At 32.1% G+C, this 8188-nt stretch overlaps 1 long non-coding RNA gene across 1 annotated transcript; it reads left to right on the top strand.

The window, feature by feature from the left end:
* Positions 1–261: 261 nt before the first annotated feature.
* On the top strand, positions 262–3878 carry LOC143043690 (uncharacterized). Its single transcript, XR_012968548.1, has 3 exons — positions 262–581; positions 2651–2869; positions 3733–3878. It is a non-coding gene; the product is annotated as an uncharacterized LOC143043690 (long non-coding RNA).
* The last annotated feature ends 4310 nt before the right edge of the window (positions 3879–8188 follow it).

Genomic DNA, 8188 nt, shown 5'->3' with positions numbered 1-8188 from the left:
TTGTTTTGTTAGACATGAATATTTTTTATGATAAACATATATTTAAAAAGTTATACAGTGAAACATGCTAAACTTTCAATGATTTTCTCGATAACACCTGATTAACAGACTTTAGCCAACCCGATTAACAGACCAACCGCTGATATAGCCGCATACTCAATATAGATTAACCGACCAAACTCTCGGTTAGCCGAGTGTCGGCCGTGATTCTATAGAACATGAATATTTTATGACATTTATTTTTCAGCGAAGAAATGAAGTCTTACAAACTGTTAGTCGTTGCATTTGATTTTGGGAGTACCTACTCTGGGTATGCATTTTCAACACGCAGTAACCCCGTATCTTTATACACGTGCGAATGGCAAAATAATAATTTACTGTCCTGTAAAGCTCCAACATCCGTTCTTATAAACAAGAACAATGAATTTGTAGCATTTGGATTTGAAGCAGATAATGAATATACTGAGAGTCTCATGAACGATGATGAGGATTCACACGATTATGACGAAGAGACAAAACGTTGTTTGACAAATGATGAATATCGATATTTCCATCGGTTTAAGATGAAGCTGCATAATCAGGTAATTTGAAACTTAGTGAAAATTGTGAAAACGTATTTTTCAGATAAAAAAGAAAATCGTTGTGTCCCAAGACAGGAGCCTGTAATTCAAAGGTTGTCGATTGGTGCTGTATATCATGTTTGTTATTCACTCAATATGGTTTTTATTTTACATAAATCATGCCGTTAGTTGTTTCGTTTGAATCGTTTTTTATTAGTCATTTCGGCATCATTTATAGCTGACTATATGCAGTATTGGTTCAACACATTACTGAAGGCGGTATTATGTGACCTATTATTGCTTATTTCTGTGTCATTTGGTATTCTGTGGAGAGTTGTATCAACGTAAAATTATTATTCAGTTTGTATGTTTTCTTTTGCACGAAGGCACGTTTAGCCGTGATGCCTATGCAATAAAAGAATTCTTGAAGTTTCGAGGATGTTTTTCTTCAAATACGTATTGTTTTCAATCTCTAACGTATTGTTTTATCTTTTGTATTTTTGCGATGTAGTTGAAGAAGTGATGCCGTCAATTTTATTACGACGGTCGTAAATTTTTTTATCCGTGTAACTGACTCCGCTATGCATGCAAGTAAAACTGCGTTAGCGACGTCAAATCGTCAGTTGACGGCGGCAACTTTTCAACTATAGAACTGTTATTTCTACGTTTATTGTTCGTGAGTTTCTAACATCATCGAGCCAATTATTATTGCTAATATTAAAACTAATTAGAATATTTAGTCAATATAAATAATAATGTAAAACATCGCTTTATGATATAATTAAGTCCTACATGATTCTGTATTGATTGTATATTAAGGCCAAACGGTATACTTCGAGCAAAATGTCCGCTCGCCAATCAATAAATGAAATATTTCATTGTCTATGTGACGGATCAATTAATACATTAAATGAGCAAAGCTGAATCAGTTAATTAGGCAGTCGGTCATTGGTTCGATCATTTCCTAGATATTATAATAACCAGGAACTCTTATATGACTGTAAACTATATCTTTGGAAAATGTGTGTGCCAAGTCAGAAATATGATCGTAGTTGTTTTCCATTTGGACCGTTGGTTCATATGATGTAGTGTTTATCTTTATCAGGCATTATGGACTGTATTTTTTTAATACTTACCTTGAAGTTAGGTATTTTTGTCGAAATCATATGAAAGTTGAATATGTATTGTATACTTGAATAGCTATGATTTACAATAGGACAAGACAATCATTTATACTATTAAAATCTTTCTTAAACTATTGCTATTAAACTATTGTCTCTCCGTACACTAATTCTCCGATATTTTCCGGCATGCAGTGACCTACGTTGATCATTGATAGTTAATTTCTGTGTCATTTGGTATCTTTTGAAGAGTTGTCTCAATGGCAATCATAACACATTTTCTTTTTTATATTGAAGTAAAGATTATAGGTACTGACGTTGTTTTTCATCCTAACTAAGTGTTAAAGTTCTTTTTATTTGTCTTTGTATACTTTTAGACTTTATTGTTTAGTTCATTTTTGCTAATATACTTTTGACGTGGCTCGATATGTATACATCATGCCATTGTGTTATTGTGCTATTGTTTTTTGCATTCTTGTCTTTTATTTTTGCTTATGTGCTCTGTCTATAGATTATCTACTTGCCCTAAACATAACAAACGAATGGATAACAACTGCCATTTTCCTGACTTGGTACAGGTATTTTCTAGTGTAAAAAATTGCGGATTTAACCTGGTTTTATAGCTAGTAAAACCTATCCCTTGTATCACAGTCAAATAAAATGCCATTATATTGACAACGATGTGTGAACAAAACAAACAGACATAATTGGTAAAAATGTCAAAAATTGGAGTAAATCAGTCAACATTGGTTATAATCTAATCAAGTAAAACAAACAAATATGTAACAAAGAAACACAAAAAGGCATATAGACAATTGAAAGCACATTGACAAAAATGAAAGAAAATAATACAAAATGTTACCATAGCAGAATAACACAATAACGGGGTGTATAAGTATAGAGCCACGTCATATGTAACAAAGAATAATCTGCACCTTATCAATGTTAATACAGATTTTTTTTATGCAGACAATCAATTTGAAAACATTGATAAAAGACCAAAATGGTGAAGAAATAAAGGCATTAGATATTTTTGCATTTGCAATAAAATATATGACAAACGATATAACGAAAAAACTAATCAGTCGTCTGATATTTGTGGACATAGAAGACATACACTACGTTCTTACTGTTCCTGCAGTCTGGGACGACCAGGCAAAAGAATTCATGCGGAAAGCAGCGGAACAGGTTTGTCAAATAAAATTAGTATTTCATATTAATAAACATATTAAATTGAGAATGGAAATGGGCAATGTGTCAAAGAGACAACAAACCGACCATTAAGCAGACAACAGCAGAAGGTCACCAACAGGTCTTCAATGCAGCGAGAAATTCCCGCACCCGGAGGAGTCCTTCAGCTGGCCCCCGAAACAAATATATATATACTAGTTGTTTAGTGATAATGAACGCCATACTAAACTCCAAACTGTACACAAGAAACTAAAATTAAAATTATAGACAAAGTTCACTAGTAAAGTAGTAAAAGAAATCGTGAATTATGATATCATAGATTCAAGACAGACATGCGACTGTGAAAAATTTCAGATGTTTTAAACGAAAATGGGCTATTAAAATGTCAACGCTATAGCTATTTGCCACATTAAAATGGCATCATGAATGTCACATACCTAGCATTCTCTTTTACAAAAGATGTCAATAGGACAACACAATATTTTTATTTCTAAAAACAATGTCAATAGGAACTCACTGCTGAACATGTATTTGACTTGTAAGCAAAACAACGGCATTACAGTATATGATGTTTAAGTTAATTTTTAATAATAACTGTATCTGTTGTAACCTTGACGCTTGATATTGGTGTTCTTCTTCCCTGTTGTATTGTGAAGCCAAAGTTGGAAAACATATTATTATCATGAGCGATTTTTTTTCCAGAAACGGAAATTTTAACGTTCAAACGCCGGACCGCCAATGCAGCATTTATCCGATTATCAGACGTGTTTGATTTCGCCGAAATGTCTATCAGTAATCAATATATTCAACATTGTTCAATTGTATCATTCCGTTAATTTATTTCCATAAATGTTTTAAAGGCTGGAATAAAGGAAAATCAATTGACAATAGCATTTGAACCAGAAACAGCGTCTCTTTATTGTCAAGAATTGAGGACAAATCGAGATAACACTGATAAAATTGTCTGTGAAAAAATCAAAAAGGGCAAGAAACATATGGTGGTTGACCTTGGAGGTATATAAATCATGCAATGTGTATTACATTTTATTACTTACCGTATATTATACATCAGTTGTAAATTCTAAAAAAAAAAACATGTACTGGAATTTTATTAAACGACAAAAAGACAAAAAAAAGTCTACAAATCAACATAAAAAAAACAAAAAAAACAAGAAAGGGAAGCAGATACTGTTTCAAATGTGACCGTCGTTGCATGTATCTCTCATATAGAATAAGCTGATAATTTTGGTTCAACTCCTGCGCCTTGTCAAACGAAAATCAGGAAAATTTGTATTTGCTGCTTTTCCGCGGTATTAACAATGTAGGAGTACAAGAAAAGTCTGGTCGGCTAGGAGTCAGAATAATGTGTTTACGTAGGGTAATTTGTCTTCTTGCGAACTTGTAGACTTACCTTGTTAGAGTTTTGACCACAATTGCACGGTCCACTGAACATATATAATGATAGTACGAATGGGGCATCGGTGTACTATGGACACATTCTTGTTTAAAAATATTTGTAGATATCAGTTCAAAATGGTCCACGAGAAGTTCAAGGGTAACTCAAAACATTATGTCCTCAATACAACGACTGGCAAGTAAATTCCTGACTTTGTATAAAAAATAAAAGATATGCAATGATGAAAGCAAACTAAAGCATGATTGCTAAACTGGGGTTTGAGATAGAGAGAAATAATTCAAAAGTGGCCCATGGCACGGAGATGGTTGAAAACGCATTATCTATAGCTATTACATAACTTTTCGTACGTAAAAATTATCTTTAATTTATTTAAATTACATTTTTTTTATTTACCATAATTTGACTTTCCTTTATTAAAACTATTAACCATAATTTGTGTCTAAAAAGATTATAACAAACAAATAATCTTTCGTTCATGTAGATTTATTTAAGCGACTTTGCTACGTCCATGTAATGGAATCGGCATCCGAATACAATCGCCAATTGAACTATGTAGTATAGTACTGTTAGCACATGTAATATCGACAGCTCGCAACATAAACTCATTTACAGCTTGCAATATATATTAACATTTTCATTTATATGTAAATACTACGCATTGTTCATAACTTTATTATTTTATTTTCTATTACTATTGTATTAATTTATTGTTCATGATAATATAATTCATGTGATCTTTATAAAGAGGAAATAAAGATATGAATGAATGAATGAATGAATGAATGAATGTATTAAACATACAATAGCCACATAGACAGGTGCTGGCATTAAAATAATGACAACTTGTTTGTTTTAACCTAAATAATAAAGTGTTCCCAGATTATTATTTGAAATACCTGAGCAAAGACACATATGTGTTCGCACGGACATCGTATATTGCGGATTATTTAATTGAGACATGTCAATAAGCTTATCATCCATGTAAAACAAACTAACTGTTATATTATATTGTAATAAACAGTTTAAAGGTTCATACAGGAAATAAAAGAGTAGAAGAAACAAACAACTGTTCTAAACAAACGCAAAATTTTGATTGGTTGAATTAGAATACAAATTTATATATGTACATAACAACGTACAATAACAATCTGTTACGTATACATCACCCCATTAAATCGTATAATCATGTTTTTATAAAGTTCTCCGTTTAATTTTATTTATCTTATCACAAAAAAATAGTTGTTACTCATTCTGGAGAACTTACACTGTAGATGAGTATGTAAGTTCGTTTTCTGAATCATCTGTATCTTTTGAATTTATATCTTCTGATGTTTTTAAATATCTATCGTCCATTTTTGTTTTATTAATTTAGATCATTTTTATAAGTTATCTGTTTTCAAAAGTATGAATTATTCGAAATACTAATGATTTTCTTATCGGCATAGATCACCATAGCCGTATTTGGCACAACCGTTTGAAATGTTGGGTCCTCAATGCTGTTCAACTTTTTACTTGTTTGGCTTTCAAACTGTTTTGATATGAGCGTCACAGATGAGTCTTATGTAGACGAAACCCGCGTCTGTCGTATTGAAATATAAGCCTAATACCTGTGATAAGTATTGAGATTGACCTTTCCGATCGCATAATAATGTTTAACGTGTTGCATAATTCGTTTACAATTAACAAAAAAAAAATGAAAGTCAATACCACCAGCAAAAAAAAATTATTCACGTTTTTTTTCCTTTAGGTAAAACTGCAGATATCACAGTCTTAGAAAGACAGGAGGATGGTTTACTTAAGATGGTGATTCCAACATGTGGTGGTGCTTGGGGTGGTACTGCTATTGATGATACTTTCATAAGGTTTTTGGAAGATGTATTCAGTGCACAAATAGTGATGAAACTAAAATCAAAAGATGCATTTGACTACATGCTCCTAATTCACGAATTTGAAGCAAAGAAAAGGTTGGTAAAAACAGACATGACATCTGACATAGTTATTACACTGCCTATGAGCTTGGTAGAATTAACGAAAAAATACTATGGAGGAATAAATGCAGCTATAAAGAGATCTTATTATGTTGATTCTGTTTCCATTATTGGTACACAAAAGTTAAGCATAAAGCCACAAACATTTAGAGAATTATTTATGACTACCATCGACAACTTATTGGAATACATCGAGGAACTTTTTCAGCATCCAAAAATTTCGGACGTGCAATATATCATTATGGTTGGTGGTTTATCAGAATGTGAACTTGTACAAAAAGCAATGAAAGATAAATTTCCTAACAAGGAAATATACATCCCGGAAGAAGCTGGCCTAGCAGTGCTCAGAGGGGCCGTCTTATACGGACATCAGCAATATAAGAAATGCAGGTAAGTTTAAAAGGGAAAATAGTAGCTTAAATTTATTTCCTTTTGTAAAATATGCAGATCAAGAGAAAGATAATTGGGGAATGTGTGCCTAGGACACAGATGATGCCCTCGCTTAATCCAGGTTTAAATTTAATCCACCATTTTCTACATTTGAAAATGCCGGTACCAAGTCAGGAATATGACAGCTCTTGTCCATTCGTTCTTGATGCGTTTTGTTATTTGATTTTGCCATGTGATTATGGACTTTCCGAATTGATTTTCCTCTAACATGTCTAAGTTCAGTATTTTTGTGTATTTACATATATAAAGTTAATCAAAGTGCATGACATGCAAGCACTAAAGGGTAAAATTTGCTTTAATTTATTAGTGGAAAAAAAAATCAAACATTGCATTGTATGGATCATTCATTGAAGTTGATTCAACTCTCATCATAGAACTAGGAAGATAACTCTAATTTCGAAAAATGACTTGATTTAATTTTTAGAAAAAAAAATGGAAAATTTAGCATTTTTTTCATTTGTAAAGGTCATCACTCTAGGACAGTACAAGAGTTGCATCCTTGATCCTTAACACTCAATCGATAAACAGATTGGACATTGTAAACCAACTATCAACTTAAATAACCATATGTCATGAAGTAATATATACTGAGTGCCAATGAAAACGCAACACTTGGTTTTTCAAAAATAAAATTTATATTAAAAATAATCTGTCAAAATAAATTGTTCTTAAAAATTAACAATAGATCGGTATCAAACAAAAATGTTCATCCCGGACGTTTAATGTGATCCCGAGGAATGTTTTTCTACTTGTCCCGTAAAGTTTAGTTTAGTTTATTAGAGAAAACTCAGCCGCAGAAGACTGCGTAACAGGAGCATATTTATATACACAATATTAATTACAACATAGTTCATTATACAAACAGAATACATTTTAAAATTATACATCTTCAGAAATAAGTTTGTGTTTATTACAGTTTTAAATTAAACAAGCATCTTTTCTACCTTTTGAATAAAAATTGACAGCTTAGACAGCACATTACTATTACTATATTTAAGCATGCCAAGTACTTTTTTTTCATTTGGATATTTTAAATAATATGGAGGTATGAACTTCCCCCTTAAATCCTTAACTTCACAGTTGGTACATTTACATATATAGTGGTATACATCTCCAAGACCAGCTTTACAGAGTGGACAAATCCTATCATTTCGTGGTACATTTCTCCATCTTCCTGTTTCGATGGGAAACTTACTAAAGTAAACTCAAGCTGACTTTATTATATTGGTGGTGGTTTTCATCGTCTAAACCATGTCAAATTGGATGCAAAATTTGCCCGATCGGACTAAAATCCGGCGAAAAGCATGACGGTTTTTGGTACATAATGAATGATTTTTGGTTTACCGAATTCAATGTTTACACCAGACGGCAGTTTAAATGTCACTAAGGAAAGACTGTGGTGCTCTTTAACAATTTCAGCGCAAATGGTGCTTTACTGTAATTGCTCCAAAGGTTCTACCG

Source organism: Mytilus galloprovincialis, chromosome 8, assembly GCF_965363235.1.
Source record: "Mytilus galloprovincialis chromosome 8, xbMytGall1.hap1.1, whole genome shotgun sequence".
Classification (NCBI taxonomy): Eukaryota; Metazoa; Mollusca; class Bivalvia; order Mytilida; family Mytilidae; genus Mytilus; species Mytilus galloprovincialis.
The sequence above is the reverse complement of the archived record's forward strand: the minus strand, read 5'-3'. Positions and strand labels throughout refer to the sequence as shown.